Genomic DNA, 26,493 nt, shown 5'->3' with positions numbered 1-26,493 from the left:
CCAATTTGTGTTCCATACCTATATTGAATTTTTGAGAAACCTAAAGCATAGCATAAATCATGCTCAGGAAGAGTTCTTTAAGCTGAAATGTTGTTCTTTCAAGCCTAAAGACTTAGAAAGACATTTCAAGAAAGTCTGAGCTAGGTTTTACATTCTTAGAGGAGTCAATGATCCCAATCTAAAACAAGCATATCTTAATCAGCTTTTAGATCCTCTCAATAGTAAGACATTTAAATATCTTGAATTTTTGGGTAAAATTTTAGCCCAAACCTCTCTTGGAGATCAATATCAGCTTACTGTTGCACAACTCTAGACATTATATGCAACAAGTCCAAGTTCTTAAAAATGTAGAAAAATTGGGAAAAACTTTAGGAAAAACTTGTGATCGCCTAGATTTACGAATCAAATGTTTCTATAAAGACTTCAACTATGATTTTATCTTTAAGAAAAAGAAATACCATCAGAGATATAGACCTAGAGTTTTGCATCATGAGTGAAAATCCTACAGGTCTCACAAAAGAATATTCTTTAGAAGAAAAAGATTGACGAGTAAACATGATAGATGTTTGATCTATAATAAGAAATGTCATTTTTCCAAAAATTACCCATAAAAGAAAAGAAAGAAAGTGGTAAATCAAATTTCACAAATTGTTAATTTAAAGTCTTATGATGTGAAATCTCTTTTCTCTGAAATTAAATCGGAACAATTAGATCTTGATTTCATCTTGCAAGAATCAGATTTAGATATTGATCTCGAAGAATCTTATGAAGTTACAACACTCCATGTTTATCATTCCATGCAAATAACCTAACCTCTAGTTGAGTTAAAACTTTTTGCATACTAATATGATAAACTAGTCAAAGTTGTGGCACTCATTGATATTGGTGTTACCTCATCAATTCTCAAACCCTCAACACTCTTCTAAACATGTTGGAAGCCCTACAAAAAATTCTTCAAAGTTGCTAATGGAGAAATATTCTCTACTAATGCGATCAACAGAATAGTTGAAATCCAGGTCTTTCCTAATGTGTTTCAATCACACAAATTTCTTACCTCAGACTTGCCAGGAAAAAATGTCATTATTGGATTCAATTTGATCCAAAAAATTTTAGAGAAAAAGATTTTCCTATGATCAGATGACCTACAATATTATCAATATTTTCTCTCATAGAGGTAGACACCAAATTATTTTATGATCTTCCAAATCAAAGCTATTTAGTAACAGATCATTGAAGAATCATGTGCTTTATTACATTCAGAATTTCTTCTCAAATGTTCATAACCATTGTAGAGTAAACTAAATTTATTTGTAATTGTTCTATTCAAAAGAAATAAAGAAGTTAGCCTTACCAAAGCTAGTCACAAAAGGTTAAATCCTGACCTACTCAAACAAATTGAAACAGAACTACGTTAGCTCTAAGATAAGAAACTTATTGAGCATACCCAATCCCCTTAGGCATGCATGCTTTTTACATCAACAAAAGAGCTGAACAAATCAAAGCAAAAATGAGGTTGTTATTAATTACAAACTTCTCAACTTTTTCTTGTAAGATGACAAGTTTCCTCTCCCAAATAAGTAATTGTTCTTTGCCAACCTCGCAAACGTAAAAGTCTTATCAAAGTTGATTTTAAGACAGGATTTTGACAACTGGGAATATATCCTGATGACAGATACAAAATGACATTCAATCTCCCAAGACATTATTATCAATGGACAGTAATGTCATTTGAGCTTAAAATTGCTCCATCTTTGTTTTAGAAAACAATAACTACGGTTTTCCAACCTATTGTTGACAAAGCTTTAGTCTACATTGATGACATTCTCTTGTCCTTAAACACAGAAGTAAAACATTTGAAACTTTTCTAACAATTCCATTAGATAGTTAAAGATCACGAAATTATGTTTTCTAAGAAAAAATGATAGTTGGAGTAAATTCCATTGAATTTCTTGGAATGAAGATCTCACCCGGCACATATGTCCCTTAACCTCACATTGCTACCCATTTTCTTGAGTTTTCTGATTCAAAACTTTCCCATAAGCAGTCCAACAACTCTTAGGCATAGTATATTATGTCTTTGAATTTGTTCATAACCTCAATGATATCACCAAACCACTCTACCAAATGCTAAAGAAAAATCCCTTAACTTGGTCAAAATCATAGACCAATGCAAGTAAAGATTTTTGGTTAGTATTATTAATTGAAGATCTCAATGGGACAAGATGAATTTGTGGTTATAAAAATGGATAGTTTAAACTATCATAGCAAAATTATCATTCCACTTTCAAGGAACTTTTGGTAGTAAAAAGAGGAATTGAAATGTTTTAATTTCATTTGTTGGTCATCATTTTATTATAGAGATGGACATGTGGCATTCCCAAAAATGCTAAAACCAAAATCCAAAATTCTTCTTAATTCCTAGTTAATTAGGTGTAGTCAATAGTTCTCCCAATACTTATTCAAAGTCTAGCATATTAAAGGACATAATAATGTCATCCTTGACTTTCTTTCTCAACAATCAAAACTCTCTATAAATACCAGCCAAAAATCTCCCAAATTGATTACTTCCTCATTCTCTATTATTTCTATGATTGCTGAAATTTCTCTTCCTCATTTTTAGCCAATACTACCAACCTCAACTTCAAATTTACCTCTTGAGTTCCCAGCCATTTACCACCAACTTCCTCATGATGAAACTAAAGCCTTCCACCATCTAATGCTTCAATAATAAGAAAACTCTATTGAAGAAACAAGTCCCTACACTTTAAGAGAATTAGGAATCCATCATAATTTTCTATTCTCTATCACCAATGTCTATAGAGAATTTACATGGAATATTTTATGGTTTTTATGATATTTACTATCAAAGTATACTATTGCCATAGAATTTCCAGTCCCAGACATGATCAAATGGCTCAAACAAGTATAAAGAAGTCCATACTCCCCAAAGTTACTTCTGTTCCAAATATTTATGAAATGGTTCTATCCATTTTCATGGTGGATTTGTACTTTCTACCAATGTCAATTAGAGCATCAATACCTTTGAAGGTCCCCTAAAGGAACAATATTCAATCATATTTTTTTACTAAGAAGGAATGAGTTCTCAAATCCTAGTGCAAGGTCTTATTCGAGACAAATATACAAAGATATGCTCATCTTTCTTACAATCTTCAAAAGGCCATAGTAACTTATGCTCAAGAATATCAAAATTTTGGAAGGAAAATTTCAGAAGCCAATGTTATTATTCCTTCTCAAGTATGGCCTGTTCTAAAAGATGACACCTCATGGAAAACTTATCCACCCAAATACAGTCAAAGCATCATTTCTACAAAAAACAAATTTTTTGAGAAGATAAATTTACACAACAAACTTAAAGGAAAAGTGTTTCAAAGTAATAAAGATAAGGATGTTATGCTGTAGAAGAAGATAAACTCTTATTTCCCCTCATGGTTATCTCAAGGATCAATTAGTCAGCAAACCTAAGACCATACTTCCACTGTTAAAGATTCCAACTTCCCTACTTTTTGTACTCAAAAGCCCCCACAAACTGCACAACTATACAATTTCTTTCAAGACTCTTAAGACTCGTACTCTCTGGACCCAGATTTTGAAAAGAATCTTGACAAAATCCTTTAGCAAGCAAAGATGGATGAATATTATGTAGAGTATGGATCTTATAGTGAAAGGTCCAATGCATCATCAGCCATATCACTTTGAGCACTCTGCCAACTAGTGCCACTACCCAATCAAAATAATTGTCCTTTAAAGTAGTATAATTGTCTTGGATGTCCTTAAAGTTTATATGATTGTCCTTAAAGTTCGTATTATTGTCCTCTATGTTTTAAATCTTGTATAATTTTGTTAAGACCTAGCCACGGGCCGATTTGGCTTGTGACTCGGACCGAAACCAAACCATATAAAACTAGAACTGGAATTGACAAAATTGGAACCAACTTGAAGTAGAGCCGAAACCAGATTTTGACAGTTCATTTTTTGAGTTTTCTATTTTTGAATCGTCAAACCGTCAGTTCATAGCCGATTCATGAATCGAAAGTTCAAAGATTTATGAACCAGATTTATTAAATTTTTTTTATTTTTTAAATTTAAAAAGCAACCAATGGTTCCCTGCAAAATGCAAGGGACCCTCTATCCCCCCCCCCCCCCCCCCCCCCCCCCCCCCCCATGTTTCAGTTTTTTTACAAGGGACCATTGGTCCCTGCAAAATATATGTTTCCCTCCTTTTTTTTTTAATTTCTCTTATAAATATTCACTCAACTCTCTTACTCAATCTTGCAAACTCTCTCATTTATTCTCATTCTCTCAATTCTCAATATTCTTTCAGTCTTTCAATCAAATTCTCTCAAATTCAATTAAATTTTTTTTATTTTTTTAATTCCAATTTTAATTTTCATTATACAATTCATAATTGATTATAGAATTTATCTCTATAATTAATTTTATTTATTATTTATTATTATTTTTCATTATCTTTCATAATTAATTATATAATTCATTTTATTTATTATCAAAAATGGCAAGCAGTGGAAATTCTTCGAGTAATAGGAGATTTGGTCAATATTCATATATATCAAATGTGAATGAAGATCAATTTATAGAAGATTTTTTAACACAAGAAAGTGGAAGTCAATAGATAGAGGTGGAGCAGCAACAACAACATCAACAACAAATGCAGATGGAATAACAACCTCAAAAAATTTTTGCCTCCAATATTTTCAAGATTCATTTTAAGAAAAAACGAAAAGAAGATGGTAATTTTGAAGTTTCTTGCAATTATTGTCAACAAATTTATAAATTCAAACAGACAGGTGGATATAAGACGTTTGAAAGGCATTAGGAGTTGAAACATCCAAAAAAAAAAAATAGGCAAAATAGAGGCTAAACACAAATTACTAAGTATGGTTCTCCATATAAATTTTTATTTATTTATAGTGATAATCAAAGTAAAGAAGAATTTGCAAAAATGGTAGTAATAAATCACTTAGCATTTGATTTTGGTAAAAATTTAGGTTTTAATAATTATTGTAAAACTACATTAAATTCTGCACATAAAACTATTTCAAGAAACATATTAAAAAGATCATTATTAAGTTTATATAAAAAACAAAAAAAAGAATTAATTCAATTATCTATAAATTTTGATTGATGTGTATCCATATGTAGTGATATTTAGAGTGACCATTAACAAGTTCACTCTTATATGGGTATAACTTGTCATTGGGTAGATGATAAATTTCAATTATAAAAAAGGAATTTTAGCATTTAGGGTGTTTGATGACTGATATATGGCTAATAATATTTATAAAATAATTAAAGGAATATTAGAAGAATATAGATTAGTTTTTAAAATTTTTCAATTTCATTTGATAATGTACATGCAAATACGACCTCAATTACTAATTTAACAAAAATTTGCAAGTCTAATTTAGGTGGTAGATTTTTTCATATTAGATGTGCATGTCATAATTAAATTTATGTATACAAGATGGTTAAAAATGTCTTAATAATTATATTAGTCTAATAAAAATAACAATTTTATTTTTATGGACACATCCGCAAACTATAGAAGAATGGGATAAATTTTGTAAACTACATAATAGAAACCAAAAAGATTTCCTAAAGATGTGTCGACCCATTGGAATTCAACATATAAATTACTCAACGACTCTTTTGATTATAAGGAATTATTGTGTACAGTTATTTCACAAAATATATCACAAGTTACATTATATCTTTATAAGACAATTTTAAACGTATTAAGAAATTTTAATAATACAATTTATACTTTAAGTGGGGTTTATTATCCCATTTTTCATTTGTTTTTAAATAAAGTCTTTAATATTATTGGGGCTTTAGAAGAGGTCGAACAAGATGTTATTTTAAAATAAGCGATTTTTTTAATGAAAATAAAATTGTTAACTTATTATAAAGAAATTTCAGAAATTTTTCTTGTTGCTTGTTTTTTTTATCCTAAGTTTAAATAAGATGGTGTTACAGATTATTTAATATTATATTATGAATGCATGCAATTAAATTATGAGGATGAAGTTAATATTTCATTAACTATAACTACTATTATGAATTTAATTAAAGAAATTTATGCTAAATATTCATTAATTTATGGTAACCAAGGTGATTATTCTTCCTCTCTACCACCTATTGCTCCATCACCAACCCAAAATATTAGTTATGGTGATCGTATTATGATGCAAAGGGGCAAAAGACCAAGAGAAACATCAAGCTCCACCTCGAAGCTTGATATTTATCTAATCATTACTTTTGAGTTTCGTGATAACAATATAAGTAAAGACTTTCTAATTCTAGAATGGTATAGTCGACATGCATCAACATTTCCAACATTAACAGCTATTGCTAAATAAGTCCTAACAACACCAATATCAACTGTCATAATGGAACAAGATTTTAGTCAAGGGGGCAATATATTGGATGAGAGGCGATCAAGTTTGGCTCTCGAATCTATAAAAGCTCAAGTATCCATAGACGATTAGATAAGAGCCGAATTACGTCAACAAGATATAAAAGTAGATTTCAATGAAAAACCCTTTGATTTAACTATGGATGGTTCGATAATAGGAACCGGTAGTTAAGATAGTGGAGGTGAATAATAAGGTAAAGGGTACTGCCAACTATCGAATACGCAAAGATAAAAAAATTACGTAAGTTTTAATTATTCTAAACCTCAAAAGGATACATAGGAAATTTAATTGAAAAATTAAGTCCAAACCTTTTTTTAATTTTTAATTATTATAATTATTAATTAAAAAATAAATTGGGACTATGTATTAGAATTGACCGTTCAAAATCGGTTTCGAATCGAGGCCATAAACCAAAACCATCGGTTCCAAACGGTTATAAATCATCTTGTAATAGTTTCTGTTTAGGGTTCTTATTTTTTTGAACCGTAAACCAACGGTTTCGAACTAAAATCGTTGGTTCATGAACCGTGGTCAGGACTAATTATGTTTGTAAATGACGACCTTGATGGCATCACTAGTTTGCTTTGTATCTATAAAAGAAGCAGACGGTAAGACCTCATATGAACAAGATGCCTATAACTCACTGAATTTTCAGGCTTTTAGTTCCTCTTGGGTCTAAAGTCACTTAACTGATTTTTCTTAAACCGTTATGGAAACTAAGGTAACCTTGAATCAATTTCTAATGTGCAAGATCCTATTAAGGCAAGCACAGAACATACTTATGAATCTAAGGGGATTTTAACAGTTAACCAGGACTAGTTTATTCTACCAGAGAATGAAAATTTAATGAGAAAAAGAGAGAGACATTTTTTTGGAAGACTTTTTTTATTGGTTTTTGGTTATGCCTTCTCAAGGAAAGAAAGGCTCCTTTTATCGGTACAAAGCAAAGATACAAAACAAACTAGTGACGTCATCAAGGTCGTCATTTACAAACATAATAAAGATGAATTTTCATATTATAAAGTTATGTATCTTTGGAGACGAATTAATGATAAGAAGTCAGAAGGGAATGTGATGCAAGTTACTAATTCATTGTAATTGCATTGATTATTATACCTGGGTGGATTTAATCTAGCTGAATTTAGAGTTTGTTTGAGTTTAGATTGAATTCATACTATCTAGTTTAAACTAGTGTATAGTATCACTAAAGTGTTATTGGAGAGGTAAAAAATATTATCAGTGAAATAAAGTGTCAATAAATAAATAAACAAGTTAATCTTGAACGAAACTATCAAGTTAAAACTCTTAATTTATGGATTCAAGCAGAATCATTTGCATCAAATCCACCCTTATATTATTCTTGCGATTGGGAGGGAGATTCAAATATATCATCACCTCCTTGTACTACTTGTTTTGGGAGGGAGATTCTATATATTATGAACAATATTTTGTGTATTTAGTTTTGAATCTTAATTTATGGATTCAAGCAGAATCATTTGCATCAAATCCACCCTTATATTATTCTTGCGATTGGGAGGGAGATTCAAATATATCATCACCTCCTTGTACTACTTGTTTTGGGAGGGAGATTCTATATATTATGAACAATATTTTGTGTATTTAGTTTTGAATACTCAACTGGGTACTTTAATGATAGATCATCATGTAATTAAAATTTTTTATTAAGGATAAAAATATATATAAGTACGTGATGATATATCATTTAGATATCTAATTAAATACTCAAAACTGGATATACATAACATTTTTCTTAATTAAATGCTATAAAACTAAAATTTTCTATCAAAGACATGTCATCATGCATTGTTATTAAAAAATTTATTTTATCTACATAATGAATTCTGATTAACAAGTCATCACATAAAAGATAGACAAATCTTCACATGCAATATAATTTTTTTATGTTTACATACTTTGAGTACATAATTTAATGTACAAATAATATATCATCACATAATTAAATAATTTTATATTAACGATAAAATAACAATCAATCATATGATGATACATTATTTGTGTACATAATTGTATACTAAAAAATGTGTATATATAACATTGCTCTAATTTTTTTCCCAAAAGTTAGAACTTTGTTATCAATATTTAATCACACACTACATTTATGTTTTTTCGTCAAATTAACCCAAAGATGAATGCTATTCCAAGTCCATTTCCCTGTATGCCTCTTAGGGGTGAACGTTATCTGAATTAGTTGAGCTCAAATTGTTGTTCAGCTCGTCGATCTCTAGTCAAACTCGAATTTTTGTTCCACTTGACAAACATATCTTAATTAAAGTTACCCTCTGCCATCGTTAAATCTGGTTCTTAGTTCTTGATTTTTAATTTTATTTTAATTAAAATGAGCATATCCTATAAGGTCTCAACACCCTCAAATGAGCATATCTTACGAGGTGATGACTCCTTCAAACAAGTCAATCCTATCATTTTATCCGAATGGTATCAAAACACCACAACTTTTACCATCTCATGTCTCATAATTTACGTTTTGCTGAAGTGATAGATAATATGAATATGAGATAAAAACATGTATTGAACTACCACTTTTTTTTAAATAAAAAAACCAAACTTTGATTTTTTTTATTAAAAGAATTGAATTTTTAAATTTTTCTAGTCATTATAACTTTTAAAATTTTTCACATAAGTAACTAAATTTTACCAATTCATATTGCCAGTACAAAGCTAATCAATTGTTTTTCAAAATAAACAATTATAATTGTGTTTGTTCAATACATTTAATAAAAAATAATTAAAGATTGGTTTATTTAATAGAAAAATCTAAAAGTTAAATTCTTTCAATAAAAAAATATAAGAATTCAATCTAATAAATAGAAAAACAAAGTTTGATCTTTTTAATTTGAAAATATAAGTGATAGTTCGATACCAACAAGTATTGTTATTGCATACTAATATAATCTCACATGTTAGGCAAAATCGTTTCTATAAAAAATAAAATAAAATAAAATACCTTACATTCCCCTAAATCTAAATTAGTCAATCTTTTAGATTAAAAATTGGTACTTTATATTTTCTTCTGAAAAAGAATTATTTTATAAGGAGGAACCAAGCCAAAAATAAATATCTAATTTAAAATCAAAGTCAAATTTATTCCTAAAAGTAGAAAATTTTCATCAAATTATGATGCAAATTGTGATGCATTGCAAATTTGCTTTATCATTTCAGACAAAATTTAAGTTTTATGACTTAAATAAATTTAATATGAATATTTTGTAACTGCTATTAACGTGAGTTGCAAATGAATATTTTGTCTTTCTATTATTTTCTTTCTAAGTGTATTCTCAACATTACCCAATTTCCATTTTGTGCTTTTTAGTTGCCTTTTGCTTAGTTTAGCTTTTTTTTTTCTTTCTTTTTGGGTTTTTAGTACCTTATAAAATATTAGAGGAAATTAATAAATAATAGTCACGGTAAAATTTGGCCAGGGAAAAAGTCTAGAGGTGAAATATATTAAAGATGTTATTTAAAAAAAAAAATTTAGAGGTCAACTAAACTAAAAAGGCCGAAAGACTTATCATCATCAAACGTTTAGTCTATTGGCAAAGTCTCACCTTTTAACTTTCAAAAATTCAAATATTCATCCATCATCTATTTTTGTTAATAAAATCTTTTAATTTAATTATAAATTATTAAGTTGCCCTTTTGAACATATATGTGTACATATACATGAAAGGCCAAAATTTGATGGAGGAGTGTATTATTGAAAAAAATTGACTTTTTCCTGTTGTCCAAGGTTTCATATCGTTCATATTTTTTCTCTTACAGTTACCCTCAAAATTTTGAAATATTAATTCTCACCCCTATCTTTCATGATATTCACAGCCAACTCCGGCACAAAGATAGCAACGGAGTAGTTGGACCTCTGGAAAGGAAAAAACGGTGGACGAAGAAGCTAATAAATTCCAAGAAAAAAAGAGCAGTTAATGGTGTACAATTAGATTCATTGGAATTTTCAATTTAATTAAAATTAGTCACTACCACAGGCATTCGTCAAAGTCTCTTATTATATTCTTGTCAACCAAATAGAATCTAATGACTTCGAATCCAACCAGATTATATCACAAGTCTCTTATTCTCTCTAATCAAAGAGACCGAGGGCATTGTCGTCATTCCACTTTTCAGTTTTTCTCCACCACTTGGAAGCCCCAAAACGCCGCTCCACTTTTTGTCATTTGTCTCCTCTCCTTTCTTTTTAAGCACTCTAGCCAACTTGCCTCGCGTTTGTTCTTTCCCATTAGGGTTTCTTCCCTCCTTATTTGCTCTGTCTAAAACCCTTCTACGGCTTTGGGTACTGATTTTATCACTTATACTATGCAATTACACAAACACAGTGGTGATCTTAACCTACTACTTTCAAGGTTGTCGGAAGCCACCGCCACCACAGGCTAGACAACATACCCAGTAAAACACTTCCAACGGATCTTAACCAAGAACAAGCCCTTTCACAAAGACATTGTGTCTATAGATTTCTCATCTCTCTGGAAAATAATAATAATAATCCCAAACGAATTAGTCACGGACGACCAAGACTTGATTGACAGAATATGTGGCATATAAGCTACTAATACGTTTTTCCCCAAAGCGAGTTCGTCCCCAACTGTAGCGGCACCATCTGCTAAAACTTGTCCCTTTTTAATGCATTTACTCCGTCCAACGGGTCTTTTTTGATGCACACAAGTATTTTTGTTGGAACGTTGATAGACAACGAATTGAATACTTATAGTATCTCCATTGGTCGATAAAACGATCTTGTCAATATCGGTATAAATGATCTTTCCCTTGTGTTGGGCTATAGCAGGAACTCCTGAATCTAGAGCCGCTTGGCATTCCAACCCAGTTCCAACAATGCATTTTTCGGACCGAGAGAGTGGAACTGCTTGTCGTTGCTCACTTATTCAGGGGTGGGCCTTTGACTCGTCTATCAATCAATTAAAAAAAAAAACTTTTAAAAAACTACTTAATTATGAGTAAAGAAAATAATAAAATATTAAAAAATTAAAAGAAAAAACACAATAAAGGAATTAACCTTTTATGTGTGAAATCCCCTTATGAGAAGGGAGAAAAAATATCCACTTAAATTCAATATAATAAAAAATGTTTACATCAATCACAATACACAAAATATTTAGAGTCGTATTGATGAAGAAGCAATCAAATTTTAGGTTGTATAGCTCAAAATCTAACTGTAAAAATCAAAACTCAATTATTGGATTAAAAATCCACACATCTTTTGTTTGCTAACTAAAAAAAGTTAAATAAATATATTTCAAAATATAAATATCTGAATATCAATAATTTAAATATGAAAGCAATTAATAATGGTATAGTTAAAATTTTTCAATTTAACATGATTTTTTACTATCATATATTTTGAAAGTGTTCAATGATATTTTTTATTGTAAATTATATAAGAACTTAGGTAACATGGTGTATCCAAAATCTGATTTCTTATTTGAATATAACTTGGGTACTTTGTTAAAATCTCATACGTCTTTTTTATATGAAAATATATATCCAAAATTTTAATTTTTATTTTGAATATAATTTGGTTAATTTGAAGGGAAAAAGAAAATAATCAATAAGACATAACTATAAGCAATTTACACAAATTAGATTATCTAGATATACATACATGTATAGCATTCAATAAAAAAAAGAAAAAAATAAAGACACTAAAAATATGTATAAATTACTCACTGATTTAAGAATTTGTTGCACAAATTTTATTATGAAAACAATATTTATGGAACAAAACAAATAAAGCAATGAGATTATGACCCTTTTCATTTTAGAAATTGGTTTTAAGAAGCAATATTATAAATTTGGAAGGGAGAAGTGAATTAAGTATTACATGGAGTAAAGATTTTGTGGAATTTTGGTAAACATTTGGACTACACAGTAATCTAAGAAGTTTTGAGGGTGGTCCTATTCTACTCATTTCCATTACCTTTATTGTATACCAAGTCAGCCCCTAAAAAATAAATAAAAGAGAATCTTCTGTAATTATTGTCGGATGTATTTTGGCTAGAATTATTCTTGAGCATATTATGAGATTAATTAGGATCTATTGTACATATTGTAGGAGTGATTCCCTCATCATTAGTGGCTTGATTGTAGGATCATGTTTTCGTATAATTAGTATATATTATACCTGATATATTTACAATAATACAATTCAAAATTTTTATACATTCCAAAATTTTTCATGGTATCAGAGCAGCGACTCCTACCTAAGAAGCACGGAAACGCACAGCAGTGTGCGTTTCCACGAATCCGAAATGTTTCGGTTTTCGAAACCGCCCGAAACTGGTACGAAACGTTTCGAGCCCGTTTCGGTAATTTTAAATAAAAGGGAAACGCGTTTCTTTAACCTAAAGAGTTTCCTATGCATACCAGAATTCTGAAAGTACATCATAAATGGATTCTAAAAGGATTTTGAAAATAAATAACAAAAATAGTTTTCTGTGTGTAATAGTTTTCTGGGCGTTTTCTCTTCTTTGCTGTCAATCTCTTTTGCCGTCAATCTGTTGGGCGTCTTCTTCTTCTGCTGGGTGTCTTCTTCTCTTCTTTGTTGTCCTGGGCATCTTCTTCTTCTCTGAAACACTGACTGGAAGAAACAAATCTCTGTGAAAAAAGTATGAGTTTTCTTGCCCTTCTATGATATAAATTAATTTATATAGATTTGAATTTAATGCATCTCTGGGCCAAGATTATAATTCTGTTGCGTCTTCCAGATTTGTTCGCTTTCCAAGATTTGTTAGTTTCCCAGGACTTTTATTTTATTATAAAACATATATTAAATTATTATATATACTCTACATTAGTCTGCCTTTTGCTCAAAGTAAAATTAGACTCTATTAGCCTTTGCCATCAATGCATGCTTTCTTCCAGATGTGTCAACCTCAACCTTGGAATTCTAATTTATTATAAAATATATTTTAAAACATTAAATTATTTGCTCTATTCCCCCTAATATATATATATATCATGAATATAATTTGTAATTATAATCCATAATTTTTGTAATTTGATTATTTTGTTATTTGTTATTTAAAATTGATTGGAAAAAATCAATTGTTGTATTTTTTAATTAAAATATAGGTTATTGTATTTTTTATAAAAATTTCATATTTATAAAAAAAAACCCTATATTTTTTATATTTACACGTTTCCCCACGTTTCCGTTTCCTACTTTTTTAAGGAAATACGTTTCTACGTTTCGTTTCCGTGCTATCTAGACTCCTACCATAGCTTTCATTTTCTTTCAACATGGCTACCGATCCTGCAAGTCATAACCAAGAGGGTTTGGTACCTACGACGAATATGCAGCACATTGTAAATGCACAAATCACAGTAGATACCAAGTCCCTATATTACATGCACCCATCGGATCGTCAAGCTTGATCTTTGTTACACAACCCCTAAATGAAAGTGGAGATAATTATTTCACTTGGAGGAATAGCTTCCTGAATGCTCTTCAATCCAAGAACAAAGCAGGGTTCGTAGATTGATCAACAGAAAAACCCGATGCTTATTCCGAGGATTACCAATATTGGATTCAATGTAATGTTGTGGTCAAATCATGGCTGATCAATTCTATCTCCAAGGAATTACAAGCAGGTGCCGCCCATGCAGATACTGTAAGTGAAATTTGGTTTGATTTTGAGGAACAATTCACTTAAGGAATTGCACCTTGGGTGTATGAGTTGAAGCGAACAATTGCTCTGCTACAACAAGAAAAATCACCTATCTTCATATACTATAGCAAATTAAAGGTGTGTGGAGTGAATTACAAAGTCTCAGATCAGTACTTGTGTGCACTTGTGGTGCAGGAAAGAAGATGCAAGAAATGCGTGAGGAAGAGAAAGTTTTTTATTTTCTAATGAGACTAGATGACACCTACAAGACAGTTCAATCTCAAATCCTTAGCACAGAACCATTGTTGGGACTTGGAAGAGCATATGCTATAGTTGCTCAAGATGAAAAGCAGCACAGTGTAGTCGCTACTCCTGTTCCCACGATCGAGGCCACAACCTTGTTAGCCAAATGACCAATAGGACGACAAGGAAATGACCAAAGGAATGATCATGGAGGTGAAAAACGAGATAGTGACTCCACTGCACTCATTGCAATAAAAATAATCATTCTCAAGAGAGTTACTTTGAGATCATTGGATATACAACTTGTTGGAGAAAGCCAAGGCCAAGAGGAGATCAACAGTGACCATGCACTACCACAACATTGCCTACAGTACCAAACCAAACATTTGCGATCACCGTTGATGCCTCTGCATATTCGAGTCTCACGTCAAAACAAATACAGTAACTAATTAATTTACTTGACTGTCAATCAGTCGAATCAACTACTGGACCTTCTGTAAATATGGCTTTACAAAATTGCTCTGGTAAGACAAACTCATAGATTATTGATACTGGGGCCACAGACCATATAACTTGTGAAATTGAATCCATGACAGATGTTTCTATAAATCTTGTTGTTTCTTCAGTTCAAATTCCCAATGGGGATAATGTTCCAGTCTATGCTGTAGGCCAAGTAAATCTTGGCAAGAGTTTGAGCCTTGAGAAAGTCCTAGGCGTGCCTAACTTTCATTTTAATTTATTATCAGTCAACAAATTGACTGGGGATCTGAATTGTGCTCTAATATTTGGATCTGATTTTTGTGTGATACAAGACTTACGCTGAGGAAGCTGATTGGAGTGGGTAGAGTGTGAAATGGATTATACAATTTGGAACCAATGAGGGCGGGGAAGGCATTCTTGGCAAACGAAGGCAACATTGCATATTTATGGCATCGTCATCTGGGCCATTTACCAATGAACTACTCTTACTAGTTCCAGATCTATCTGTCATGTTTGATTCATCAAATTCTTTCTTTTGTGATGCATGTAGTAGAGCGAAGCAAACTAGATTGCCTTTTCTAACTCATAAGAATAAATCCATGAATAATTTTGATTTGGTACATTGTGACATATAGGGTCCATATCACACTAAGTGTCACTCTAGATCACACTATTTTCTCACCATAGTGGATGACCACAATAGAGCAACATTGTCTTTCTAATGAAAAATAAACCTGAAACTAGACATTATCTATTGTTGTTCTTCAATTGGGTCCAAACACAATTCAACACTAAAGTCAAGACATTTAGAATAGATAATGGTCTTGAATTTAATCATGAGAAACTATTGAATCACTATTTTAAGAATGGAATAGAGAGGCAAACAAGCTGCATGGATACACTACAAGAGGATACAGTAGTGGAACGAAAACATCGACATTAGTTGGAAATGGCTAGAGCCATGAGATTTCAAGCAAATCTTCCAATCAGTTTTTGGGGAGAATTCATACTTACTACTGTATATTTGATCAATCGCATGCCTCTCTCCGTGCTAAACAACAAGACACCCTATGAGGTCTTGTTTGGTATAGTGCCTAACTATGATCATTTGCGTAGCTTCGGGTGTCTATGCTATAGGAATTCTAATGGTAAGCCTCATGATAAGTTTGCTTCCAGAGGTAAGCCTAGCATTTTCGTTAGTTATCCTTTTGGACAAAAAGGTTATGAAATTTATGATTTAGACACCAATGTGATTTACTCTTCAAGAGATGTTCATTTCTTTGAAGATATATTTCCTTATTCTAACATAGAGGGAAATATAACAGATTTACAAGCTCGCAACACTTGCTTTAGAGATACAAACCATAGTTTTGTTGATTATGAGATTCAAGCGGGCAACAAGGTGACAGATGAACTTGTGCAGCATGATAATACTTCATTTAGGTCATCATCTTCATTGTCAGATTCCATGTCACAACCATTGGATACAAGTATTGACTCTTCATCTTAAAGTCAATTACACGGAGAACAAGATGCATCACACTCAACTGTGGAGCCTATACCTTCAACTAATTAACATGCTACTTCTATTATTGATCTCCCTGTTGCGACAACTAAACGCATAAGACAGGTTTCTAAGAATCTTTTTGGGTACAATTATACTTTGACGCCTTCTCTTCTCCCACATTCATCTACTTTGCACTCTACTCCTCCTTCAGCTAACTTGACGATATATCCTCTTTCTCACAATATATCGTATTCTAAATTTTATAGAACTCATACTGCTTTCTTAGCAGCCATCTCATCGGTCGGTAGATAAGCCCACTTACTTTTCTTAGGTCATGAAGCACGCTCATTGGACGGATGCCATGGCCAAGGAGATCTCTGCTTTAAAAGAAAATCACATTGGAGACTTGTGTCTTTGCTACCTGGGAAACGTGTCATAGGCTCTAAATGGGTATACAAAGTAAAATTCAACCCCAATGACACTGTTGATGCTCCTTGCTAAGGGATACATACAGATTGAAGGTGTTGATTTTCATGAAACATTTGCTCTTGTAGCCAAACTACTTATGGTTAAATGCCTGCTTGTGGTAGCCTCAGTACGCAAGTGGAAACTTCACCAGTTAGACGTTAACAATGTTTTCCTACATAGGGACCTTGAAGAAGAAGTTTACAAGAAAATTCCTCAAGGCTTTGCTAAATAGGGGGAGCAATGTGTTTGTCGTCTTCAAAACTCCCTTTATGGACTTCGACAGGCTTCAAGAAACTGGTATCAAAAATTCACTCAGTCCCTGCTTTCAGTTGGTTTTATACAATCTTCTTTCGATCACTCGTTGTTCATATTTACACATGTTAAGACGTGATTCAAAGGATTGTGCGGATTTTATGCTTAGTTGTTTACAGTTTGTTTCAGTCAATTACATAGTGGGTGTTGTTGCTGCTAATAATCTGGAAGTGGCTGTAGTGGACCTTTGTTAGTGACGGAGTGTTCCGAAAGCCTTGGTTTATTGTTTTAAGCTTATATATATATATATATAGGCAGTTCACGTTTTTAGATATGTATGTACCAGCTATTTTAATTAATAAAACATCTGCTGCTTTTTTATTGCTGCCTGCATTATTCCTGTTTTATTACTCTGTTTAATTTTATTTCCAACAAATTTGGTATCAGAGCAGGTTTGGTCTTTTGGGCAAAAGAGTAAAAATACGTGAGGCTTGGCTCTATTAGGCAGTTGAGTTTGAAGAGTGATATAGATAGATTAATGGCGGCAGCTGGGTTTTCTTCCTCTCAGCCGCTTATACCGATTTTCAATGGTGAGAAGTATGAGTGGTGGAGCATTAAGATAAAGACATTGCTCAGATCGCAGGGGCTGTGGGACTTGGTGGAGTATGGGTTCATTGATATATTAGAACCTAATGAAGAAGAGGAGAAACGTCTGAAAGAAATCAAAGAGAGGGATGCCAAAGCACTGTTCATTATCCAGCAAGCAGTCCATGAGACTATTTTCTCACGGATTGCAGCGGCAACCACATCAAAGGAAGCATGGTCAATTCTGCAGAAGGAATTCCAAGGTGGTTCAAAAGTCATAGTAGTGAGATTGTAATCACTACGACGTGAATTTGAAACTTTGGTTATGAAGAATGATGAATCAATTGCTGATTTTTTGTCAAAGGCAATGGCAATAGTCAGTCAAATGCGCTCCTACGGTGAGCGAATTTCAGATGAGACGATCGTTGCAAAAGTATTGAGAAGCTTGACTCCAAAATTTGACCATGTGGTAGCTGCTATAGAAGAAGCTAAAGATTTGACAATTCTTTCCGTTGATGAATTGATGGGATCTCTTCAAGCTCATGAGTCAAGAATCAATAGATCACTTGAAAAGAAAGAAGAGAAGGCATTTCAAGTGAAGGAGACAGCCACCAAATATGGAGAAAATGACTATTCAGCAAGCAGAGGTCGAGGAAGAGGCGGATATCGTGGTCGTGGTCGTGGTCGCTTTAACGGCAGAGGAAGAGGAAGGAATGAAGGGCAAAGGCAGTCCAATGAGCAAGGAAACACAAAGCGTGACATTCAATGTTATCATTGCAAGGGATATGGGCATATAAAAGCTGATTGTTGGTACAAAAATCAGAAGATGAATTTTGCAGCAGAAAATGAAGAAGAAAATAATCTTTTTATGGCCTGTATTGATACTGACTATAAACCAAGTGATTTGTGGTTTGTAGACAGCGGTTGTTCGAACCATATGACAGGCACCAAATCTCTGTTCCAGGAGCTTGATGAGACGCAAAGGATAAAGGTGCAGCTTGGCAACAAAAAAAAGATGCAAGTTGCAGGAAAAGGCACGGTAGGAGTTGACACTAGCCATGGCAAAGTAAAAGTGTTAAACAATGTTCAATTTGTACCTGATTTGGGATACAATTTATTGAGTGTTGGACAATTGATAGCAGGTGGATATTCTGTTTTATTTGATGACAATACATGTGTCATTAAAAATAAGAAATCAGGCCAAAAGGTTCAGATCAGCATGACTTCAAACAAGATGTTCCCATTGGATGTTTCTAACATGGAGAATTTTGCTTTCGCTGCAAGTGCAAAGGATGACTCAAAGCTATGGCATTTGAGGTACGGGCATCTCAACATTAAGGGCCTAAAATTGTTAAGTGATAAAGGTATGGTTCACGGACTACCGAAAATTGGCTCTATTAATTTATGTGAAGGGTGCATTTATGGAAAACAAACCAGGAAATCATTTCCTATTGGAAAAGCTTGGAGAGCTTCAAAATGTCTAGAATTAATTCATGCAGATTTATGTGGGCCTATGCAAACTGAGTCCTTGGGTGGGAGTCGTTATTTCTTGCTATTTACTGATGATTTTAGTCGCATGAGCTGGGTTTATTTTTTGGAAAGCAAGTCAGAAACTTTTGAAAAATTCCAAAAATTTAAGGTTATGGTGGAAAAGCAAAGTGACTGCCACATCAAAGTTCTTCGCACAGATAGAGGTGGAGAGTTCATGTCCAAAGAATTTAATTTGTTTTGTGAAGAAAATGGCATCCATAGGGAGTTAACAACTCCATACACTCCAGAGCAAAATGGTGTCGCTGAGCGAAAAAATCGAACCATTGTGGAGATGGCAAGAAGCATGTTACAAACAAGGGGACTTTCAAACCATTTTTGGGCAGAAGCTGTAGCAACATCTGTCTATGTGCTGAATCTTTCACCAACAAGGGCTGTCATGAATCAAACTCCATATGAAGCTTGGCGTAGAAGGAGACCAATTGTAAGTCATTTACGAGTCTTTGGGTGTGTTGCTTATGCTTGGATAAATTCTCAAGTTCGTCAAAAGCTTGATGAAAAATCTGAAAAATGCATTTTTATTGGTTATTGTACTCAATCTAAAGCATATAAATTGTATAACCCTCTTAGTGGCAAGATTTCAATTAGTAGGGATGTAGTATTTGATGAAAATGCAAGCTGGGATTGGAGTAAAGAACAAGTACAACAAGAGATTCCTATGTCTGTCGAAATCTCTTCAGATAAAAGACAAGAACCAATTCCTACAAATACACTTGCTACGGCATCAGCAAGCTCATCAACTTTAGCAACACCAAACAGAAATTTTCCATCCACAACTCTTGAAGAGTCTGCAAATGAGACACCACCAAGGAAGAATAGATCTTTGACTGATATATATGCATCTTGTCAGTTTGCTCTTACTGTTTCAGATCCTATAAATTATGAAGAAGCAGCTGAAAAAGAAGAGTGGCAGAAAGCAATGGTGGAAGAGATGAACGCTATTGAAAAAAATAAAACATGGGAGATGGTTGACTTATCGGAAGGCAAAAATGCAATTGGTTTGAAGTGGGTGTTCAAGACAAAATTTGCTGCAGATGGAAGTATACAAAAACACAAAGCTCGTCTTGTGGCGAAAGGATATGCGCAACAATATGGTGTTGATTTTGAAGAAACATTTTCTCCGGTAGCTCGATTTGAAACGGTAAGACTTGTTCTAGCTTTGGCTGCACAACTACAATGGCCTATTTATCAATTTGATGTCAAGTCGGCATTTCTTAATGGAGATTTACAAGAAGAGGTCTATGTAGCACAGCCTGAAGGTTTCATAAAGGAGGGCAATGAAACAAAGGTGTACAAGTTGAAAAAGGCGTTATATGGATTGAAGCAGGCTCCACGAGCTTGGTATAGTAAGATCGATGGATATTTTCAAAAAGAGGAGTACATGAGAAGTGAGAATGAGCCCACCTTGTATGTGAAAAAGGAAGGTAAAAATGATTTCATCATTGTTTGTCTTTATGTTGATGATATCATTTACACTAGTTCCTCTAGTTCTCTTGTGGATGAGTTTAAGTCTCAAATGATGAATAAATTTGAGATGTCGGATATGGGTTTATTGCATTATTTCCTTGGCCTTGAAGTCTATCAAGCTGAAGATGGAATTTTTATTTCACAAAGGAAATATGCCAGGGACCTCCTCAGCAAATTTGGCATGCTTAATTGCAAGCCTGCAGCTACACCCATGAATATTAATGAAAAATTGTAGCATGAAGATGGAGTAGAAATGGCAGATGTTAGGAAATTCAGAAGCTTGGTTGGAGGCTTGATTTATTTAACGCACACCCGACCCGATATTGCATTTCCTGTTGGTGTTATTTCTAGGTTTATGCATCAACCTTCCAAGGTTCATTATGGAGCAGCAAAGCGGGTCTTGCGTTATATTGCTGGAACTATGGAGTATGGAATTTGGTACTTTAAAGCTTTCAATTTCAGATTATGCGGGTTCACGGATAGTGATTGGGCAAGTTCGTTGAATGATCGACGAAGCATTTCGGCTAATGTTTTCACTTTAGGATCAGGAGTGATCACTTGGAGCTCAAAGAAGCAAGCGACGGTGACATTGTCGACCTCGGAAGCAGAGTATGTGGCAGCAACTTCAGCAGCTTGTCAAGCCATTTGGCTAAGGAGAGTGTTGGCTGAACTTCAACAAGAACAAGAAGGACCAACGGACATATTTTGTGACAACAAAGCAACGATCTCCATGACAAAGAATCCAACATTTCACAGCAGAACAAAGCATATCGAGCTACGTCACCATTTCATTCGTGACCTCGTTGCAAAGGAGGAGATAGCCATGAAGTACTGTAGCACCGACGAGCAGTTGGCGGACATACTTACGAAGGCTTTATCACAGGAGAAATTCTGCTACTTCAGAAGATTGCTTGGTGTATGCAACTTTGAATCAAAGGGGAGTGTTAAGACGTGATTCAAAGGATTGTGCGGATTTTATGCTTAGTTGTTTACAGTTTGTTTCAGTCAATTACATAGTGGGTGTTGTTGCTGCTAATAATCTGGAAGTGGCTGTAGTGGACCTTTGTTAGTGACGGAGTGTTCCGAAAGCCTTGGTTTATTGTTTTAAGCTTATATATATATATATATAGGCAGTTCACGTTTTTAGATATGTATGTACCAGCTATTTTAATTAATAAAACATCTGCTGCTTTTTTATTGTTGCCTGCATTATTCCTGTTTTATTACTCTGTTTAATTTTATTTCCAACAACACAAAGAGAATCTTATCTTGTTGTACTCATCTACGTTGACGATGTAATTGTTGCCAGGAATGATTCCATTAAAATTTCTTGGCTGAACCAATATTTGAACACCAGGTTTCACATTAAAGATCTAGGAAAACTCAAATATTTGTTGGGCATTGAAATGGCACATTCTTCCACTAGTATCGTATTAAGTCAACGCAAATAAATCCTTGACATCTTAGCAGAGTGTGGCCTTACAGGTTGCAAGCCATGTCGTTCACCTATGGATCAACAATATAAACTTGATCTTGATTCAGGAGCAAAATGTGATGATCCTGGACAATATAGGTGTCTCATTGGATGCTTAGTATATCTCACCATTACGCATCCAGATATTAGCTATGTCGTACACATCCTCAGTCAGTTCATGCATACATCGAGACAACCACACTTTGATGCTACTATACGAATTTTACGCTATCTCAAGAATGCTCCTTGCCAAGGCATTTTCCTTCCTTCCAATAGTTTGTTGTATTTGCGAGCATATTACGTTGCAGATTGGGCTGGTTGTCCCATCACTTGACGATCCACCACTAGATATATAGTGTTTTTGGGATCCTCACCCATTTCATGGAGATCAAAGAAACAGTCTATCATTTCTCGATTCACAACTGAGGTCGAATATAGAGCAATGGCTACTACTGCTAGTGAAGTTGTTTAGCTTGTTCGCTTGCTTTCAGATTTGGGTGTCTCTCATTCGCACCCTGTTCACTTGTTCTATGATCATCAAGCAGCCTTACACATTGCTGCAAATCCTGTCTTCCACGAGTGTACCAAACACATTAAGATAGATTGTCATTTTATTCGACAACATATTCAATCCAAACTCTTACTTCCTCGTCCAATTTCATCTCAGCATCAACAAGCCGACATATTCACCAAGACCCTTGATCGAGACCGGTTTCAAGCTTTGTTGGGCAAGTTGAGCATTTCCAATCTCCATGCTCCAACTTGAAGGGGGAGTACAAGAGAAATAAAAGTGAATCTTTTGTAATCATTGCCGCATATATTTTGGCTAGAATTATTCTTAAATATATTATGAGAATAATTAGGATCTATTATACATATTGTAAGAGTGATTCCCTCATCATTAGTGGCTTGATTGTAGGATCATGCTTTCCTATAATTAGTATATATTATACCTGATACATGCACAGTAATACAATTCAGAATTTTTATACATTCCAAAATTTTTCAGCCCCTGCGCTGAGGAGAAGAACAAAGTTAAGACAGAAGAAAAAGAGGAGCAGGACGTTATTGCAGTGTTGTTAACAGATTAATGACGGTGGTGGAGAGGATAAAAGAGCGGGAGATATAAAAGTTCGTTAGCAAAGTGAGGAAGGAATTATCACACGAAGATGGTGTTATTCTAGCAGTGGAAATTTGTAAGGCGATTGTTATTAAGTTGTTGGGCAGGCCGATTGCATAATTGAGAAATAACCATGGACATGATTTGGAGCAGAAGTTGAAGGATTTTAGTTTCCTAATAGGCGTTCTTGAAAACTCGTGCCCAGCAAATCACTAGTTGGTAGATTTGAAATTAATTTATTTATTTATAATTATTCTAGAAGTTTATATTTTTTAATATTATTAATTAAATAATATTTTTATTCTTATAATTAATAAATTTTTTTAATAATAATAATTAAAAATAAATATTTAAATTTTCAAAAATTAATGAGTAACGCTAAACCTTAAATGGGAATAAGTCTTTAGGCTAATTAAAAATTACTGAAACTGAATAAAGTAACCAAGACTGAACAATGACACTCTGTTTTTCCTGGTGTGTAGAAAATCCATTGCATTTTTTTTCATAATATTTTTATTTTAATTCAACTTAAAAAAATTACTTACTGTTATTAGAAATATAAAATTCAATATAAATGTAGATTTGTGTTAAATTTTGAGATGTATAACGCTTAGATATCAATCGAAGTTATCGAACTGCATAACTCAAAATGCAATGGTTTAATTCTAAAAATCACCGTAAACATTCTTCAATGGTTTGCCTATAAAGATTTTATAATTATGCTTGCCATTTTTAATATACGATATTTCCTCAATTCAATGAATGCTCAAAAGTATCAGAAAAAAGCATAACTTCCATTCACCCTTTTGCCTTCCCCAATTCGAATTCAATAAAACTATACATACATATTTTTTTTATACATAAGTTGCGTATAAAATTCTTGTACATAATTTGTATACACAGTAATGACACATTATGTGATTAAATGATTTTAATTAAAGATAAAATAGTATTCAATCACATAATGACATATCATCTGTGTACCTAAATTGTATATTAAAATTGTGTACACATAATATTGTTCATTGGAATTATATATTCAATAAAATTATGGTAACCACTTTTGTACATTTTGATGTATGTCATAAAATGATTGAGTGATTTTGAATTAAAGATGAAATAACACCTAATCACATAATGACATATAATGTGTATATTCAAGCGGGTATGTATAGCATTGCTCATATTAGGCTAAGTTTAGCAAAGAAAAATATGTAGATATCTAGAAAATGACCTTATTCATGAATTTGTATCATCTTAAGGATTAGGTTTAGAGTATCAACCCCAACAATGTCTTTGTGGGCTTTTTAATAGGCTAACCCGTAAAAAATATATTTTTAGATTTTATAATTTTTTAAATATTTACTACTCATACTAGGACAACCTACAAGCATTCTTGTGAGACCGCAATATGATTTGTTATGATTGTCAACTCCAGCACAACCTACAAATTTGGGATTGTGCCCAAAAAAGTGGGTCAGCTTGATATAATTTACTGTTAACTTTATTGACACATCATTATTAATATCAAAATTAACACTTTTTCTTCTTACTAGACATTGCAATGGTCATACCAAATCGAATCTGTTATACCCTATCATGCCCATGAGTTGTGTTGCGCCCAGGGTTGCCAATTGGTGAGCCTTGTGGGGCTTGCAAGCATGGCAATGCTTGTGGCATGGCCAAGGCCCATTAGCATGCCTTCACAAGCCTTTAACGGGTTTGTTCATCAAATTATATTATTTAAAATTTTAATTATTTATATATATATATTTTTTTTTTACTAGGTTGTGTTGAAACCCTAACATGACTTACAATTTTGTGATTGTGTAATAAAAGGGAGACTAACCCTACTGCAGGTCAACCCAGCCCTCTCAACATATTTACTTTCTACACATAACATCACTGATTACATTATATACTACAAATCATAAAGATGATCGGAGTATGTCTCAAAAGACAACTTCAACTTTGTGCTAAAAATTTCCAAAAGGCAAAACACTTGAGACACAAATGTTACCCACTTATTTTCTCTCCCTATCATTTTTAAAAATATTTTAATTATCAGAATTATTAATGCTTCAGTAATGGACATGTATCTGAAATTAATTTTCAAAAAAAATGGTTGGATTGTACAGATAATGAAAATTTTATTTTTTAGAATACTTTGAATTCAATTTAGCATCAAAATATAGGTCAATAAGATTAAAAACATTTTCAATTATAAAAAATAAAATGACAAACATAATTATCTGAAATTAATTTTCAAAAAAATGGTTGGATTGTAAGGATAATGAAAATTTTAGTTTTAAAAAAATTAAAATTTCTTTTTCATGATCTCATATATAAGGTTTGGAATACAAATTTTTAGAATACTTTAAATTTAAAACATCTTCAATTCAATTATAAAAAAATAAAATGACAAACTATTTATTCTTGTACGGACTTCTTATTATAATTGAGTTATTTTAAAAATAACATAATATTACTGATTTTCTTATATACATCGAAAATATGGAAGAGGAAAAACACCTCCTATATCTATCAATAATTTTTTTCGGGTAAATGATGAAACTTTTTTTGTGAGGGAAGGTCTTTGCTAAAATTTAATAAATAATTTGTTATTAGGGAGTATTCTAATAATTTAAGAGAGGTTTATGATTTATTTTTTAATTTTTTATAAATTTTTGTAAGATCATTTAGAATTTTGCCTTTATTTGGGGCGTGCCTCTACTTCCAAGAGTAAAAATATTTCTTTTTGCATGGTTGACAATTAAAATGTAAAAAATGCTTTACCTCAATAGCTAAAAATCACCAAAAATTTAAATATAGTGTATTGAATTAAATATATTTTTAATTTAAAAAAATAGAGAGAAAATTTTTTATTTTATTTGGCAAATTCCTTCTTAAGCGAGAATAACTTGTTTTACATGAAAAGTGCGATTACCCTTATGCGTTAGGGTTTTATATTCATGGATTTTCTCTCAACATTTTAATACCCCAAATAACATAAATTTTCCATTTTATTGTTATTTCTAATAAACAATATTATATCCTCATTTTTGCAGTTTCGTGTTTGTGCTGAAATTCTACCATTTCTTTTTCTTAAACACCTATGCAAAATAAATAAACACGAGCGGAATTTAAAGTTATTCTTTATTTTCCTTTTTTTGCTATGTAAGTGTGTATTAAAAACAAAAAAT

This window comes from Mangifera indica, chromosome 13, assembly GCF_011075055.1.
Source record: "Mangifera indica cultivar Alphonso chromosome 13, CATAS_Mindica_2.1, whole genome shotgun sequence".
Taxonomy (NCBI): domain Eukaryota; kingdom Viridiplantae; phylum Streptophyta; class Magnoliopsida; order Sapindales; family Anacardiaceae; genus Mangifera; species Mangifera indica.
Note: the sequence above shows the minus strand (reverse complement) of the source record.